Here is a 20736-nt window from a genome sequence, read left to right on the forward strand (position 1 = left end):
TCAACTGGCTATTCACAAATAAAATTGATATTGTAAAAGTAAATTGATTGTAAAAGTAGAAAACTAATATTTGACGCATAAAATTTTATATTGTACATAGTTTGAAAACTACTTTTTTGCAAATAAAAATATTTTTTATGCATTTTCCTAGAGAAAAATGTTAAAAATATGTAGTTAAAAATTTATAAGGATCTAACTACATTTGTTACATCATGTGCCAAACCAACTTTAAATATTTGCTCAATAAAAAGAATGTTAACTCGCTTAAAATTTTAGCATTTAATTCAATGTGCTGTATAAATACATCTCAAAATTTGCATTTAATTAGATAAATTTTTATGTCTGAATATAAAAATCAAACAATTATTTAGAGTAATCCCATGACAATTCTTTTTCATATTTGTTTTTAATTCGATTTTATTTTCTATTTTTTCCAAAATTTGCAAACAGCTTGAACAAATATTCAACCTCAAAAATGAGCTAACATAATTCTAAAATCAGTCATTACTCTTTTAAATTTTTTCATTGTTTTAATAAAGTCTTATTTTTTATGAACTTTACTTGTTCAATCGTGATGTTTAAGTATTTTAATAAAATTAATTTTACTCAAAATAATTTTTTTCAACCTCTATGACACACTCTTTCTTTCTCTGTATACTTTAAAGAAACATTATTGTGATGTTTTCGGCGAAACTTCAAAACAAATCTCGTAAATTTTTTTCTCAATTCCAAACTTCATATGTGATAACATCTAATTTTCAATTTACGTCGATGAACTAGACAAATATTCTCCTCAGTATTCTCATGGGTATATGAACACAAACTATTGCCCTATAAAGATTGTATATTTTTAACCGATTTTTATACCTTTACGGTGTATCTTTAAGCATTTGATTTACACATATTTATTTAAACAATTTAAATAAATATATTTAAACAATTTAAATAAATATATGTAATTTTAGAAATATCTTAAAGCAAAATAGAGAAACACTATTTAAATTACAAATCTCGTTACAATTTTAATTGTATTTTACGAAACATAATTATTTTTTTTATAACCGTCTTTGAACAGCTGACATAATTTTATGGTTTTACGACTACTAATGTTCAACTCCGCAACCTTGTAATTTTGAACCCAAACCAGATGAGAAGGGAACTCCTGGATCGAGTATTGGGAGAAATTTGCCTTCGTGGAGGACTTTTTGATGGAGCTAACCCGCGTTTGCGATGCATGGAGAGGAGGACCACGATAACCACTCTCGTTTAGCCTGACGGCAAGGGGACTTTAACCCATGATCCATCTACCACTGAGAATATTTCACGTCAGCACCGTGGTCGGTACAAGCCGGATGCGGAATTCGTATCGACTGAGATTCGAACCCGGTTTGCCATATTGGAAGGCGAATGCTCCATCCCCTGAGCCATCGCGGCTCAAACATTATTATTACGAAACATTATACGAACAATATTTTCATCAATATATATCTGTTTATTTTATGAAAATTAAGCTTGTTATACCAGAACAAATCCATTAAATGCAAATAAATCTTTGATCAAATTACAGTATAAAGTACCAGCACTTTGAAGCATCATCCGAAGAATCCGTTTGACCGCAAAATCCATTTTTACCATAAAATATTATACCGTGCTTTTTACAGTAATATATCTATAATTAAAGTGATTCAGTGATTTTTTACTGTAATTATTACTCTAAAAATTACGATTTATCATATTTTTTATTCAGTAACATGTTTCAGTAAAAATGGATTTTAAAAGTACAAGTATCCTGAGTGCCGATATTTTTTTATCGCAAATTCATTCAGAATATTTTACAGAGTGGTGTTAATAAAACTTTGTATTATAATTAGGTCCAGAAATTACACTTTTTATAAAATTATTTAAAGATAACAACAACCAAATATTTAAAAACTTTAATCTGCACATTATAAACACCATTTAAGAACTTGTAATCGCACAGTACAAACTTTTTAAAACCCATAACTTAGCATTATTTAATAATTCTATTATGCATTATACAAACTGCTTTTTATTCAATTAAAAAAATGATCTAAATATTTTATCAAAAAATTATGTCATACTTCTTTAAAAAAAAACATAAAATTTTGATCAAAACGAAATATAAGGTTTTCAAACCATTCATTTAGTAATTTTTCCAGTCATATGTTTTACCGGTTTTTTACCAAACACTTGGTAAAAAAAATACAAAATTGAAAATTAAATTTAAGCGAAAAAAGGGTTTTTATGCCGTGATCTAAGGTAACATTAAAAAATTATCAGATTTTTTCACATTAATTGAATTTTATCACATGTTATAAAACCACATTTTATTTTTAAATTTACCAAAATCAATATCAAAGCCCTTCGGTTAAAATTATCAAACTTTTTGGTGCTCTCAAAGAGCAAGAATCACTGTAAAAATGTTCATATTCTGGTAGTTATGACCATACTTTTTTTTCTCCGTGCGCAGTTTGCTGTTAAAAATACCACATTGATGATGAAAGATAGTTTGTGGTGCAACCTTTTTACTTAGTACATCTTTCATCAAAAGCATACTCTTTTGATTCTGATTATAATAACTTACACGATTTTTTCATCGTAGCATTTACATAAAATACACAATCAAACTATATCTAAACTCTCAGTTAAAATCCATAATGTAATCAATTTTATCAGGTTTAACTTTTTTTAATAATTAAAACTAAAAAGAAATCTATTACATCCACTTTATAACATGACTAGAAGGCTTGGCCCCAGCTCGCTCCGCCACCCAGCCCACTTAATTAGCATTCATCTTTGTTTATTTCTTCTTACACATCAATATTTTCCAGAAAAACACAGAATATTTTGGTTCTCAAATATACAATTATTTTAGCTTTGTGAAAACATTTTGTTAGCATGTAAATCATAACGAAATATGAAATTACCTAATTTTAAAAAATAATCATCTGAACTTGAAAAAAAAAAGTTTTTCCGAAAGAGCACAGAATAAGAAGAAGTAAATGCGAAGTAGTTTTACTCGTCTCTCTCTCTTTTTTTCGACTAAAGTTATAAAAATTTTCAAATAGGTAATAGTTCTTATCACTCTTTATTAAGTTTTTGCATTATAATTTGGCTAATGCTAAGAGTTATATTTCGCAACACGTAATGTTCCTCTCTCTCTCTCTCTCTCTTTATTTTGCTACTTTAAATTATCATATACTTTAGCGCGAGTTTATATAATCAAGATACAAAGATCTCGAGAGAGAAAAATAAATTTCTTCAACAAGGTGTAAATGGTCAATATTTAATGCAAAAAAGTCGAAAAAAATAACTTCTTGCCATAATTTTCGAGCGAATGAGAATTTTGAAGAGAAAAAAAACCGTTGCTAAAATTACAAAACAAAATAGTCCTTTCAACAATAGTCCTCTGTATTTCAGCGGATAGTAGATGGCTGAACATGCTTTTATTTACTGCAAGTTTAATAGAAAATAATTCTTTTTTTTTTCTATTCCATCGAAATCATTTTGAACTTTTCAACACTACTTCGCAATTTCAAATTTCTAAGTTCAATAGATTTTGAGAAGCAAATCAATATGTAATGTAAAGAAAACCAATTGAGAAAATGTTAGCAAATAAAGTGTTTAAATTTTCAATAACTTCCAAACAAATTGGATTTTTTCAACAACAAAAAAATTACAGCAAAAACTCTGTTTGAAGTTTGTAAACAAACGTGACCCTCTCAGCACACCAAATTTCAATTCTATAAAAGCATTCCTTAGGCCTGTAGAGCCACCTTTGTTGCATTTTTTCCAACAAATGAAATAGATAATAATTCTTGAGCACTTTATTGAATGTTTATTTTGTTTATATTTTTCATTTCCTGTACTCTACTCTACACACCTTAGTAATTTCATGTTTCTAAGTCACAGTTCATGCTCAGCAACGTATAATGTAACGTTAGTTGAACACCTATAACAGCTGCGTCCACAGCTGCCCTTAAAATTTTTTTTAATATAGAGTGTAATTAACAATTTTGTACTGTATCCGATAAATTTTTGTTAAATTTTAATGCTCTTAATGTTAACATTTCAACTTAACTACTTGACGAAATAGTCTATAATATACAGATTTCTTTTAAAAAATTCTACGATCTACTTAGTACTATAAATACTACATATAAACTAAGCGAAAATTAATAATACGTTGTACCTCTACACGCTAACGTGGAAAATAATATTAAATATTACATTAATATCCTTCGTTAAAAAGGTCACTTTATTCTCCATTGATATTCAAACTCTTTGCTTTCTCTACTTTAATCGTTAAAATTATCCGAGAGAAAAGAGAAAAAATAAAAGCGCTGCTAATTCTATTTATGCAGTTTTTCCTCATCTTTTAGACTTTTTTTTCCAATCTCTCTTCTTACGTGCAAATAGCCATCCGATCAGGATAAACTCCATTCATTATTCATGACGCCTTTAAGTTTTCTTTCCACCCATACACTCCCCCATACTATCTTTCAACCGGCGACCCCCATTAAGTTGAGGGTGCCCGGATAAACGCTCAGAGAAAATACCAACGCTGCTCAGTTTTAGAAAATAAGCGAAATGAGGAAAGAAGCACGGTAAAAGAACGAAAATAAAATAAAAAACTAGATGAGATATTTTTTCTATCTCTTTTAGCCATGAATTATTGAGTTTTTACGAACGCTCCTGAACATTTAATTAGTTTTGAAAGGGCTTTCGAAGATTAAAGACCTTAAATTTAAATGAAAAATGAATTATGAAATTGTAGAATGAGAAATAGTAAAATATGAAAAATTTAATTTCGATGATGGCATTGATAAATTTAATGTATCAATTTATCTTTTTTTAATAATTTTGTATCAAAAACTTATTTAGATTTTTTTATGATAAGTTAATTATGTTTCTCTTTAATGCAATTATAAATTTGTTTGCTTTACAATTTTCATAAAAAGGCAACATTTTTAATTAAAGTACTTCTGAAGTCCTACTTTCTTCGAATTTGATCACAAATGGAATGTAAAAATGCAATCATATATAAATTACACAAACAGAAAAGGAGTTTATTTTGCTTAATTACAATGAATCAGCATTTTTAATTTATTAAACTTCTACGTAAAGCCTTTTTTCAACAGCCAGCTTATCACTCATAGAGGTTAAATCTTCAAAGTATTAAGACTTACTAGCATCATGATGGCGACTATGTGGTCAGTATTGCCACCCCCTCCACTTCAATGGTAATGTGGGGGGGGGGACTTCAAGATAACAATGGTAGTAGAATCTCGATAAATCATGTGATTGTCCACGTGATTACTTTACAATGATAAAATACGTGATTAATATATGCCATAACAGAAACTTCTTAAAATTTTTGAAATTGAGTTAAATTGTATACTAACGTGTAGTTAACTGTTGAAAGTCAAACAATAATTTAAAATAATATGTGTATAAATAACAATAATATGTACTCAATGTACCATTTTTTATCATCAAAACATCAAGCATCTAATATGACAGAAGCGTAGCAAAAATCAAATATACCACAGAATTACCTTTTTTTTCAAATGGCAGGCACTGAACTTTATTCTTCGCCTAAGAAGATGCCGCAATTGTTACTCATTTTGCGTTACCCAGTGGGCACCTGTGAACCAAAGTCACGGAGGCGAGCAATATTACCCACGTCACACTGCCACAAACCCGTTCATAGGGTGAGCCACATTCACACATCACACACAATAGAGGACAGCACAAGAGAGAAACATCCATGCCCAGAGCGGGATTCGAACCAGCAGCCATTGGCTTCGCAGTCAGGCGCGCTAACCGCTCGGCCACCTGGCCGGCCCACAGAATTACTTTACGATATCGTAAAAATTCACGACTGCATATTTTTTTTTATTTAGCTTTGTCAGCAACGCATTGCTCAGTGGGCAAAATAAGAAATAGACCCCCCTGAATAACTCTTGACCTAATGATCGTATCTTCACGTTCATGAACTCAATCTTGAGGGTTAGAGGGAGTGACATCAAATATGCTAATTATTAGTGCAGACGATATTTTAAGTTACGAAATCAGACAAAAAAAATTTACTTTTTTTCAACGTATTGGGATTTCTGACTTCTAAAAGACAGAGTTTAGAAGTTATTTTGAAAATATGGTCCCGGTAGTCTAGTCAGGTGAAAATTCACAGTTAACTTTAACTTTTTAAGTGAATTGTAAAATTTTAGCCCACAATTATAAAATTCGTTTGAAAAATTCTCAAAATATGGCGAATTACGCAAGAAGTAAAATTAACATTAAAGGGTACAAGCTTTAATTAGCTCTCCAGACCAAACTATTGGGGACCTATTTCCTAGATTGTGGCTACCCCCTACATTTTTGGGTCAAGAAATTCGAATCCCTCGAGTAAAAGATAGTTTTATTCAGAAAAAATGCAATTTTGTGACTGATTTGTGAACTTTAAATATCGTCGGCATCGATTAATTTTTTTACTTGAAATCACCCTTTTGAAGCATTAAGATAGAGTCCTATAACGTGAAGATCCGATTATTAGATCAACAGTTATTCGGGGTGGTCCGTTTTATCTTTAGCACACTGTACATTCGTTATCTATAGCAAATTAATGTACGTTCAATAAAAATTGTTTTTGGGCTAAATAAAAACGAGATGAGTGGAAAGTTAAATAATTCAAAACTTGAAAGAATAAAAGTCTTAATCATTGTCATAATTCTGAAATTGTTATAATTCTGCAATTTCAAAGGATTTTGCTCAGTATAACAAAATTTAACCTAAAACAGAACTCCCTAAGCAACAAAAGAAGTGGAGTCACTTACATTTAATTATATAGAGGTATAATAAAAACCATATTGAGTTCAATAATAGAATAAGAATAGAAATCTTCTATCACGTGATCAGAGAAAATAAGTGTTAAATCTCGCTTTTGGTTCTTCATATCACTTCGATGATAATAACACAGTAAAAAATTCCGAATCAAATTACGGTAAAAAGGTATCGGCACTCGGGGTGCCGATACTTTTTACAGTAATTTTTTACATGTTAAGGAGCAAAGAAATCTGACATACCGTAATTTTTACAGTAATTACATTAAAATCACTGAATCACTCTAATTAAATAAATACTACTGTAAAAATCACAGTATAATATATTACAGTAAAAATAGATTTCATATTGAAAGGGATTTTACGGATGATGCATTTAGAGTGCCGGTAATCTATACCATTATTTGATCTGGATTTTTTTACATAGTATGCTATGTGATATCTTAAATATATCATATGTTACGTAACTAATTTGCATTTATTTTTAACAAAAACTATTTTTGTATTTAATGTAAGCATGTAAGATTATATAAATCAGAAATAAAGTAAGAAAATAAATATAAATCAATATGTTATAAAAAAAATATTATTAAAAATTAGTACAGAAAGAACAAAAACAAAATTTTATGAGAATTTAAATAAAACAGTACCATAATATACACTGAAATCTAAAAGTATCTTATTAAAACATAATCATAAATTTACAAAAACATTAACTAATTATTACAGATTTACGTGATTTACTTTTATGCAAGACTTACTTCCAAAATAATAAAGGACCAAAATGCAAGTTCAATGTCGTTCCAAAAACTAAAAAACTATAATTTTTAGAAACAGACAACATATATAGAATGTCATGTTATGCGTGTAACAAATAAAAATATATCAGCAACATATCCAATATTTAGAAGACGGCTAAAAGTGTAGTAAAGTATTTGGTATAGGTAGAAATAACAGAGTTAGAGATTTGTGAATGCATTTAATTTGAATATAAAATCAGTTCTCGTATAAGAAAAATATACGATAGTAAATTGAATAAAAATATTATACTTATATAAATATATACTTTCTCTTAAAATATCTTCAAAAATTTTATTCCGACTTCTATTTGGAATTTCCAATAAAATCTAGCAGTCCCACTCATGTCAAAAATATTTAGATGACAACTGTCACAAATGAAAAAAATAATGTGCTATACTAACAGGCATACTAATACTTTTTTTTTTCTTTCTCTAAAGGATAGTTGCTATCGTTGGGCCATTTTGGTAATTTAATTTGGAGTCGAATATGACAATTTTATAGTTTTGCCTTTATGTAATTATTAACTTCTATTTAGCCTGTGCATAGTCGTTATAATTATAAAATGTTAAGTAATGAGAAAAATAAAAAATAAGGGCTATCCAACAATAAAAGAAACCGATAACCTTCATTCAATCTGTGTGTATCAATGATTAAGAAGGTAGCCACTTCATTTTTCTTTAAAGTATCACCTTGAGCAGCGATATCTCAGGAGACAGAGCGTTCGCCTTCCAATGAGGTGAACCGGGTTCGAATCCCAGTAGATACGAATTCCACATCTGGCGTGCACCGACTACAGTGCTGACGTGAAATATCCTCAGTGGCAGACGGATCATGGGTTAGAGTCCCCTTGGGCTAACCGTGGAAGGTTCTCGTGGTCTTCCTCTCCATGTAACGCAAATGCGGGTTAGTTCCATCAAAAAGTCCTCTACGAAGGCAAAATTTCCCCAATACTTGATCCAAGAGTTCCCTTGTCTTCTAGATTGGGTTCAAAATTACAAGGCTACGTAGTTGAAACATTAGTAGTCGTACACTCAAAAATTGGGTCGGCTGTTCAACGATGGTTATTAAAAAAAAAGTAAAAATCAGCACCTTAATACAAGTTAGTAATATGCTAAAAAATAAGAGCGTATATGACACGGGAGCGCGAACATTGTTACGTCAAGCGCTCAGGTATAATAATTTTGATCTAGTTGCGCTTGTATGATTTTGATCTAGTTGCGCTTGTAAGATTTTGATCTAGTTGTGCTTTCTACGTTATTTTGTTAACATCATTTGTTTTGTCATTTCTAAGTTAACTTTCAAAAAATTCCATGGCTGGCAACAGCATTTTTATTCTTTAAGTTGTTTATTTTTATTTCTTTCAGAATTCGTTCTTTTTTAGCGAAATATTTTTCAATCTAACAGAATTCTTTGCCGACTGTTCTCTCTATATATGAATAAAATAAAGTAAATATTTAAGTTTTGTGAAAGGAATCTTATTTAGTTGTACAAAGTACTTCAAGCATAATAACTGCCTTTTTTGAGCCGTTTCGAGATTTTTGGTGTGTGTACCATCGATCTAAAAGGAATAAATTAGATTTTCATCGAATTTAGATTTAATTACTCTTGATCAGTGGTCAGAAAAACTGCTGTATTTTCGTAGTTTACTACAACTACGTTATTACAAATGTAGTTAACTATAACTACTTTTTTTTAAATGTAGTGACAATCAATTACTTTGGAATTGTAGTAACTACTTCATTACTTTAAGTAAACGAACTTTGGTGGAGAACTTAATTCACACCTATGTTCAAAATTATTTTGAGTGATAAATTACATTAAATATATTAATTAAAAATTATTAGCCAGTTTTTATTTTAAAAAAAAAAATTCTATTTGTTCGTTTAACCTTAAATTTTTTATGCCTTCAATTTTATTTTTAAATTTAGGAATTCTTTTCTTTAATTATATTTAATTTAAGAAATTCGAAATTATCAAATGCTTGTAAATTTTTTTACTTGTCCAATGCTCTTTTATTTCCTCTAAGAAATTAAGTACATCGAAAATACGTCCCCCACCTTTGAAATAACATCAGTATTTCACGAGTCTGCGTACACATGTGAAAGCGTGATCGAAGTGATTAATTATCTGTTTTTGTACTGGCTAGTTTATGTATTAGTTATACGTGATTATAACGCTCAGCTGCAGCCACGGTGTTATTTTCATTGCCTCCATTGATGGACCCGCGAAGATTTGCACCCAACAAATTCATAAAATTAATGACGTTAGGGCTGTGTTACTATTCTAAGATAACGTTAAAAAGTAGTTGCAAGGAATCATTTCAAAGTACGGTTTTTTTTTAATCGAAGTACTCACTACGAAAAACAGTAGCGACTACAGTAGTCTCATTACTTGTAGTGGGCTACTGATTCAAAATGTACTTAACCTTTATTTTGATAGGATGAGCAACTAAAACGTGTTTTGCTTAATGTAATAACATAAAGCCACCGGGAAGGGCGAAATATATAAATAACTTTTAAAATTGGTACTACTTTAGCTTTATTAATTGTGTTGGTATGTGTTTTTCAGTTTGATATATTGATTGATGTATTGATTAAGTTTTGTGATTTGTTAAGCATGTTTTTATTAATTTATTTCTAACAGAAAAACTGTTTCTAGCACGTTTACATATTTTAAAATGGAAAATCCGAGCATTTATCTTTCAATAAAATAAAAACAATCAATACTTAACAAAAATTAATGAATCTTACAAACAGTTCTAACAGTCCTAATTTCTTACATACTCTATGAAAATATTTAAATTTTAAATAAATAATGTAATTACAGCATAGTTAACTTTATCGTGAAAGATTTAACAATGGAAAAATTATCATTCTTTTATTGTTCACTATTTCTTGTTAAATTTAAAAGGGACAGTAAAAAAATCATTAATCTAAGGAAACTTTCAATATTATTTCTATTTTCTTTAAGCGCTTATTATTACCTCCCCATAATTGAAAAGCTAAAATAATTGAATAAATCTTTCAAACAACTTAAAATAAGCATTTCATTAAAATTCTATTGCAAAAGTACCTTTTTGTTTCTTTCGGTCATTAATTGTGACTTAATTAAGTAAAAGGAATATTTTCTAAGAAATGAAAAATTATAATTAATAGAATAATGTTGCTTTTATTTTCAATTATTGTCTGCAATTAGATTTTTTTTAAATAATACAAATGAGTAAAAGTGAACATAAACCCTTCGCGCGAAATAATTCGTATAAATCCATTGACCGGAATTATGCTGTAAAGTTTTTGACTTTCGTTGAAAATTCATGATTAATTTCCGGTTCTTAATGAAGGGAAGTTAGTGATCTTAAACAAAGGTATTACATCTATTTTGAGAGGCTCAAAACTGATGCAATGCAAAAACACTCCATAATTAGAAGCATTGCCGTTCGTTAAGTAGAGATAAAAGGTTTATCAATGTATTCATTTTTAAATATTTCCTGAATTTCAATTAAAAGTATTGTTAAAAAAGCTCATTTTATCTTTTTTTTCTTCCAAAGGTGTGAAGATTATTTAAATAGTTCAGTATAACAAAAAGACGTAAGGTGTTTAATACAATTATGTCGGGAGAAAGAATTATTTAAAATATTTCCAGTTTAATTATTTTAAATTTCTTAATTTCAGCAAGTGGGAGTCGCTAATATGTTTAGTATATGTCCAAGGTTAACGTAACATGAAAGCAAAAATTTACAAATAAGCGGGAAACTAAACCGATTATGCATTACAGCGACGGTAATTAGTAGTGATTGTTAAAAAATTATACTAACGTTCTTTATTTTATTCTGTTTTAATTTTTAAGCAAGAGTGATATACACATACTTTTAAAGTATAATAAAAGCCTTTTAGATATTAAAAGCGAAATTTATTTAGAATAACATGTTTCTTTGAAAATACATTCATTTTTGAAAATTAATATTTCTTGCTTGTTCTTATGTTGGTTGTTAATACCGCTCCTACGAAGTATTTTCAAAATATAACATGGTTCTTTTTTTCAACTAATAATGTTTCAATTAAGGTGACTTAAAAGGAATTATTTAAATTCTGATGACAACATTCTCTTTTACTCAAACAGCTTTGAATTTTAATTCGTTGAACGTTCGTAAAAGTTACGACCTTCAAATTATTTCGCGATTTTTAAATTTTATACTAAACAAATATCTAAACATAGGTACTATGAGTATATATTAAATTATTTTGATACATTTTCAACTATTTTTGTTTAGTTTTGTATTGATTTTTAGTTCAAATGATTTATTTATTTGCCTTAAACCAGGCCAAGATCTCTATCTATTACAACAAAAATTTTAAAAATTTTATTGTAGCAACATCGTACCAAAGTAATTTTTCGTTTTATATTGATTGCATTGGTTTACTTACAAAAATCACAAGTTCCAATTTTAATGACTTTTAAATACTTTTTTAAAAATTCAATTCAGCTAAGAAATTTAAGTTCTCTATGTCCTTAGGGGGGAGAAGATTACACCCTTTTCCCCCTATCCTTAGAATATGAAAAAGTGGTGAGTATTTTAAAAGAGAGAAAATAAAATTTGTCCAAGGTCGCATCAGCTTTGAATGTTTAAAACCAAGAAACCGAAGGTTTCAATAAATAATTGAAACCTACGTAACGTAATTAGAACAAAAATATGGAACAGTTTGTTTATACGAATCGTGCATCTCTGACTATATATTTCTGCCAAACTTATAGCTCAGTTTGTCCCAACTTTTTATTGCCCATGTTAAAAAAATTAAACATGTACGCTTAAAATTTCAAACTTTATCGTTTTTTTAACAATATACGATTTTAAGGGTTCAATTTGTCTTTTAAATTTAATACAAAAAATTAATATTTTGATGGATTTTTTTTCCATTGCCCACCAGGGGAATGACCTTTCGTCATAGAGGCATCTGAAGGGCAGATTTGTTGGCCACTCTTGCAGGGGCACCATATTAGGTAGGCCAACGTTGCACCCACAGTAAGGACAGCTAGTACAGAGAAGGAAAGAACATTTATGCCTTGACAGGGATTCGAGCCAAGAATCTTTCGGATGCAAAGCCAGTTCCTTGTCTCCTACACAGGCCGGTTGGCTAGTATTTCGATGTAAATTATTGTATTAAATTTTAGTGTAAAAAGGAAGGGGAAAAAAATAAAAGATTTTTTTTTTAATTCACCTTATAAATAAGATAGTTTATATATAATTGTAACCTGGTAATAGATATTCTAACCTGGCCTTATGTTTGTTTAGAACCCCAAGGTATAAACGTTATGGTAAACTTATCACGGAAAAAATATAAAGCAATAATATGGATAAAATAGCTCACAATTGCAGTTTATAAAATAGAAAAGATACAGGTTAATAATAATGATGCATGTTTATAGTTATGTGACAAGGACATTAATGGATCAAACTTAAACGAATATAAAACATTCTAAACATTAAGAATATATAAAGCATTTCAAACAAAAAATCAGCTTTACAATTAATTTGAAATAATTCGAATTGTACTTTCTTTGAATATTGTTTCAGCTGATTCATACTATTCATTCGAATTTTTTAATCGATATGTTAAAAAAAAAATTTTCAGAAGAATATTACTATATATTTTATTTACTTTACCATAAAGAAAAAAACACTTAACGAACGCAAAATAGTTCACGCATTTTGTGACAATAAGCATTCATGCATAAGATAGTGTAACAGATGGATTGTTATCATGTAGTCTAGTAAGATTTCACCAACATAGATGTAACAAAGTATGCTAATGCGGCGATTGGATTTCACTCAGAAAGTCCGGATGGACGGATCAAGGACTTCTAACGAGTAATTAAAATCCCCTTTGTTTTCACTAATTATGTAAATTAATGCAGGATATCGAACACAGTTGTAGGTAAATGTGCGCAAAAGGTTACTTACAGCAAACTTTGTTAAGATCGATCGATATGGGCATTCTGAAGAAGATAAGATGGTAAATATCAAAATTGCCTCAGCTATTTAGGGCCATGATATCCTTTAGCAAGTTTCCTTTAATATAAAGGGCCCGGATGTTGCAAAAGTTTATAATGAATACCAAAATATTAGATGGAGATTCTGAGAGAAAGGTAAGAGTATTAAGATAATATTGAAGATTTTCGATAGCTAAGCAGAGTAACTTTTATCTTCTTTTATTTTTAGGGAATGAAATTAAAATTAGTGTCATAATATAAATACATTTTTGGGAGTACATTAAAAACTTGCCCAAAGTTGTAATTAATTGATCAACTGGAAAATTAAGAAATATTGAAGACTTTGGATATCTAAGCATAACTTCTGTTGTTTTTAAGAAATAAAATTATGACAAGTGCTTTAATATACATGCATTTTTGGGATTACATTAATTCACTAGCATAAAGTGATAAATTAATAGATAAATCTGATAATTTAAAAAATATTGTTGACTTTTGACAATTCTAAGCATAATATATTCTTTTATTGTTATGAAATAAAAATTAAATTAGTGCCTATAATGCTTTGAGGGAAGTTGCCTAAATCATACCTTTTCTAAATCTTACCACCGTTAATTTCTAAAGTAGCGTAGGGCGCAGAATGCTCTAGTGGATACATTAAAAAACCTTTTAGACATGGACATCCATTCAGAAGATGCAGAATGCTCTAGTGGATACATTAAAAAACCTTTTAGACATGGACATCCATTCAGAAGATACAAGTCGTTGCTTGCTTGTATTAAATTTTTATTTTAAGTTAATCAATTTTACAATTTTTTTAAAGTATTTTTTGCGTATTATATATCAGTTATGAACTAAAGTAATCTACTGATTATTAAATACATCATACAATTGTTATGCTACTTACTTTGTTATGTTCTACCTGTTTCTTTGCTTGCTAATTATTGCTTGAGGCTAGGAATAACACTTTGTTTAAAACGTTACGTAGTTGCCTCGTGTGCTGTCCTAAACCATTCTGGTATGAATTAGGAGCAACCTATCAATTTCATTTGCTAAAAATAACTATTTTCAAACCATTTTAACAGAACAACACCCAAACTGTTAAAAAGTTACTGAGAACCATTTCTGATTGACTTTCACGCAATGCCATTTTCCCCATCACGTGAGTAAAAGGTTTGACAAGCCAAATTGTTCCAGAAATGATCTAGCTTTATTGATTAATAATGTAAGTTGATTGGCCGATCTTTTCCCGCATCTTTCATGTTGAGGGCTTCAATCGAACCAACTTTCGCATTTCTAAAACCTAAGAAGAAGAAAGTTGATTTGATCATAAATCCAAAAATGATGTATTCTTAACAAGCCGCACTTAAGAAAGTCAAAGTTAAACTTTGCATTACGCAACATTATGTTCCATTAACATTTTAAAGGCTTATAATATTGTTACTTACATCGTAACAGTTTAAAAATTTATTTATTTTTTCTTGGGTTACACATACTCTACATATTTACTTAACTATAAATACTCAATAGTTTTAGAGTTGGAACAATTTACGGATCAGGTGTTACGAATTTAGGTTACGAGTACCAGTTTCCTAAATCGTAATACTAGCAGACCTTGCAAAAAATAAATTTCAAATATTTGTTGCATATATATTATTACCAAAAAAATAATATAAGCAGTAGAATAACTGTATTTGATAATTAAAATATTTTAAAGGTTATTGTCTGTGATTTGTGGCTGATAAATACTTAAACTTTAAAAGTGGTATGAATTACCAATACATGTTTGGAAATACAGTTACTGGCATAAATTTGCTCAGCCACATAGTTATAGAAATATTGAAAACTTTCGATAACTGAGAATTGTAACTTATATTTTCTTTTATTTTTTAGGAAAAAATATTGAATTACTTCCTTAATACGCATATAGTTTTTAAAAAAAACATTCAATAGAGTAAAGTTGTAATTAAGAGATAAATTGGAGGATTAAAAAATATTGAAGACTTTGAATAGTTGAGCATAGTAATGTATATCGTCCTTTATTTTTTAGGGATAAAATAAAGATTAATGCCTTTTAATATACAAACACTTTTAAAATACATTAATTCTTTAGTATAAAGTTATAATTAATACATAGACTGCTTTAACTTCTTTTTTTATATTTAAAATTACTTAGTTTAAGAGATTTTAACAGTTTTAGTATCTTATAATTTCATAGCAATCTGATAATTTTTAACTTAAATAATAAAAAATTGGAAAAAAATATAAATAACAGTTTTTTGCGTTAAATTATTATCTTTTTTTAAATGAATTTTACTTTATTTTCTAAGATATTGTCAGTTACACAATCGTTTAAATAGATACGTGCTAAAAATCTCAAAAAGTAAAAACAGCATTAAGGGAGAAAAAAAACTTTTGCAGGAAATCTTTAACAATTACGAGGGCCGCACCTTTCTGATTGCAAATTTTCTTCATAAAATTGAGAAGATGGTCACAATTCCGGTAGAAGGGTATGTTTAGAATCAATAAAAGTACGTTTTTGTGTCTGATTTAGTAACTTAAATTTTCGTTGACATTAAGTATGAAACATATTATAGATGGGCCTTTCAATTCAGGAAGAGTGCTTATTAGTTATGGAGTTATTTATTAAGTTAAGTTTTGTAAAGTGGAAGATATCTTCTCTAGAATTTTAGCCCATCAACAGTAAAGGTAATACGCAAAAAATTTATTATTGTATAAATCTCGAAGCTCTTCAGTTCCATTAATTTACAATTACATTTCACTCCAATTAATTTTAAAGCTGTTCAGACAATCATAATTATTTTTTTCACAAAGTTACACTTTATTCTGGATTCTTATTTCTTTATAATCATTAATGTTCTACACCTCTTTCAAGATATCAACTTGCCTAAATTTAAATAAAAGCTTAAAGGTTTCGTTTAAAATATCATTTAGCGTTTCCGTTGCCTATAAAAGTACAGGAGAGCTTTATGTTGATAAAAGTTTCTTAACTTTATTAGCAGATGTCGCCACTAAATACTGAAAATAAAATAGAACAAATCAAACGAAACCGCTCATAATACATATTATATACTTGCAAAATAAAAAGATACAAATGAATTTCTCAAAAAAAATAATCTGAGAATAGAATAAAATTTTACAATTTTTTTATAATATTTTTGACTTTTAGTTAGAATTTTGTCACAGAATTAAGACTTCTTTAAATAAATAATAAACTAATAGATATGCAAGTTTATAAAAAAATAAAAACATAGTAGGATACTGTCTAATTCGGTGTAAGTTTAAAATTGAATAACATTAATAATAATGTTCCTAGTCCGTTTTTATATAATTGTCATAAAAAGACGATTTATTAAATAAATTTTTACAATGAACGTGCGTGATAAATGGTAATTGAATCTTTGGAGGAAAAAAACTAGAATTAGTTTTCTTTTATTGATTCATTAGAGGGGTTTGATTTTCGTAAAACAAATTAATGTATCCATTTTCTCTAACTACATAGCCTGAAATATCTGTATACATAACAAGCAGAGACTCATTCTATCTTCATTACTCTCATTCAATCTTCATTATTCTTTCATCACTACTTCTCCCTATTCCTTTGAAGATAGAAGCCTTAGATATTTGGACAATGTCTTCTATTTAAGATACATCGAAAAACTAAAAGAATTTTTTTTCGATATTCTGTATTTATTGGGGTAATTATCCTAGTTGAAATTAATGCTGAATAACATATTTTATTACGAAGTTAGAAGTCTCATATTTATCACGTGTTCTTCATGAGTGTGTTGATCTTCATCATGCGCTGACCATTTGTTCTTTATGAGATAAATGTAGAAACTAAAAAAAATTCTTAATTCCGATTTGTATAATTATTTTGGGTAAATAGCCTAATTGAGCCAGTTTAGGGGAGTGTAAAAAGTGTAAATTGAATTCATTTCATTAGCCTATATCGTCACTTTGAAACAAAACCGTGGTAACTCAAAAAAGTAAGTTTTTGAAAAAAAGCGATTCCTAACTTTTCAGGAGAGCGATTTCTAACTTTTCAGGAACTTCCACCGAAGCCTGACTCGAAGCTATGGCGACTATTGCAAAATAGTTTACATTAAAAAAACCTGTTTCTTTGTATTTTTCAATGAACCAGGCCTGATTCTTGTAGCATTTCCAATTTTATGGTAATTTCGAAATAAGTTAAAGTAATTTGAGTTGCAACACTTTTCTCTAAAACTTTTATTAAAAGTAGAGAGTTATTTCAAAATACAACGATGTCCTTCAAAATATCCTCCCGAATATTACATATTTAATTTCAAATTTTGACATACAACAGTGCAGGAAAAAAAATGCGACTTATCTCCTCCAAGGTTTTGTTGCAACTGGCACATTGCTGCACTATTCCCTAAAACCAAGATGGCGAATCACGCCAATGCGATAACGATTTATCTGCTCTCTAAATTAATTTTATGGAATAACACGTTGTCTCTCTAAAAGGGTGATTTTATGACCCAAATATCTCAAAATGACCCAAATATCTCAATTTTTAATTTTTTTGAGTTACTACGGTTTAGTTTCAAAGCGACGATATGTAATACAAATGTCAATTTTAAGTTTTCATGTTCTAAAATGTTAAGTAACAATAGGAAAATGAAAATACATATGAAAGTTTAATTTAAGTCAATAAAACTTAACAGAAAAAAAACCTAATTTTCATTAACAAACAAGCATATCTTCAAATCAATCTTACGGTTAAGTTTTTTTTGTTGAGTATAAATTAGATTAAAGTTTTCGAGTAGATTCCAAAAGATGTAAATGTTGCGTTTACTTTATAATTTGTTTTTATTGCTAATTAAGTTTCAAATGCAGAATTTGGTAGAGCTAAATGTTACTTTTCACGTATAGTTCTTTTTATTATTATTTTCAAAACTTAATGTTAAAATTTAAAAGTAAAATTTGTTTTAAACGTTTTTAAAGTTTCAATTTATATTTTTGATATTAAAACTCGGAACTTTAGGCCCATTTCGTCACCTACGCAATTTTAAATATTTTTTCTCCTGGAAAAAAAGCCTGTCAAGAACCTAAAAAACATTTTCGTAAATATGATTCAAAATGAAGATAAAGTAAAGAAAAACTATAGACATATGAAAAAGGGGAGGGGGAATAATAAATAAAAAAATAACAAACAACTGATTAAAAAGGAGAAAAAAGAAAGAAAGGATGATATTTTATTTAAAAAAAAACGGAAAAAAAGATATAATCGTTTCATCAGCCCACACGATTATATCCGCACGATCAATCCATTTCGGGTAAATCCATTGCTAAAATTATTTACTAAATAATTTCTTTGCTAATTTGTATAATTTTTCCATGTGCAAATCCATTTCGGGCAAATCCGTGGTTAAAATTATTTACTAAAAAATTCCTTTACTAAATTATTTCCTTTGTTAATCTATATAATTTTTCCATGTGCAAATCCATTTCGGGCCAATCCGTGGCTAAAATTATCAACTAAAAATTTATTTATTAATTTATACAATTTCTCCATGAGCAAATCCATTTTGAGCGATTCCGTGGCTAAAATTATCTACTAAAAATTTTTTTCTTTGTAAATTTTTATAATTTTTCCATGTGCAAATCCATTTTGGGCAAATCCGTGGGTAAAATTATCTACTAAAAATTTCTTTATTAATTTTTCCATGTGCAAATCCATTTCGGGCAAATCGGTGTTAAAATTATCTATTGAAATTTTTTTCTTTGATAATTTACATAATTTTTCCATGTGCAAATCCATTTCGGGCAAATCCGTGGCTAAATTATTTGCAAAACATGCAATTTATGTTCCTTTTTTCTATTTTATATTTTTTCTTAAATAAACATCTATTTCCTAAAACTATTTATGGTCAACTTTTTAAATTATCCAGTATAATATTACCTTGCGCACATCCATTTCGAGCCCATCCTTGGTAACTAACAAATCAATGCACAGAATAACGAATCACTTCAGCAATGCAGTCGGAACGGCACTTTAAAACCCTCTAATTGCACTCAATTTGCGCTTTTGTTTTCATATTTTGTAATCTGGCAATCTTGTTGCGAAAACATTTTTAAATCATTCTTGAAAAATTCCCCGTTCATGTAAGTACAACTGATTTCGCTACTCGCTTTATAGTGTATGTTTTATACTGTTTTTTCTTTTTATTTTATTTTATTTTCTGTTTTTACGTGTTATTTTTACTTATTGTGTTCTATTTTATTTATTGTAATTTTTGTAAAAAAAATTTTTTGAGTACTCCTCACACTATTGTATTAATATATTTTGCTTTGGCTATAGTGATACAGTATCAGATAGCACTCTTTTTTGCGGATATAATCGTGTGGGCTGATGAAAAGATTATATCTTTTTTTCCGTTTTTTTTAAATAAAATTTCATCCTTTTTTTTTAAATCAGTTGTTTGTTATTTTTTTAATTATTATTTCCCCCCCCCCTTTTTTTTCATATGTCTATAATTTTTCCTTATTTTATCTTCATTTTGAACTTATCTAATGAGTTCTGTTTACTTGCAGCTTATGCGCAATAAATGAAACTTATTGTTTTTCTTAACTTTCTTCGTGTTTTCTTGTATTTATTTATTTTGTTATATATATATATATATATATATATATATATATATATATATATATATATATATATATATATATATGAAACTAAGACTCGAATTTATTGCCAAATAGATACTATATTTGATTATTATATTTCTTTAGATATAATTGTTTGGTAAGTTAAGTTATTTGCCATACATTTTTATACGGGTGGGACACTATAGTTTTAAACATATTTCAGGGTGGCCACCCACCTGGAAAACCTTGAATTATCAGGGAATTTTTTTATACTGGAAAAAACCTGGAAAAATTAGGGAAATATGGTTAAAAACCTGGAAAACCTGGAAATTTTAAAGAAAAGCGGGAAATTTTTTCTTATATATTTTTTTATTCACTAATTTAAATTATTTGCTAATAATTTTCTTAATTTAAATTGTTTCATCCATTATACCCACATTTTTTAGACGGA

At 28.4% G+C, this 20736-nt stretch overlaps 1 protein-coding gene across 1 annotated transcript in view; it reads left to right on the plus strand.

Annotated features, from left to right (window-relative positions):
• The first annotated feature begins 13617 nt into the window (after positions 1–13617).
• LOC107453325 (beta-1,4-glucuronyltransferase 1) overlaps positions 13618–20736 on the plus strand; it is a 47442-nt gene continuing 40323 nt past the window's right edge. The window contains exon 1 of the mRNA XM_087157299.1: positions 13618–13808. The gene's annotated coding sequence lies outside the window, so the exon portion shown is untranslated. The remainder of the gene's footprint in view (positions 13809–20736) is intronic.

The sequence above is a fragment of the Parasteatoda tepidariorum genome, chromosome 2 (assembly GCF_982258835.1).
Source record: "Parasteatoda tepidariorum strain Cologne lab strain chromosome 2, Ptep-v5.0, whole genome shotgun sequence".
In the NCBI taxonomy this organism is placed as follows: domain Eukaryota; kingdom Metazoa; phylum Arthropoda; class Arachnida; order Araneae; family Theridiidae; genus Parasteatoda; species Parasteatoda tepidariorum.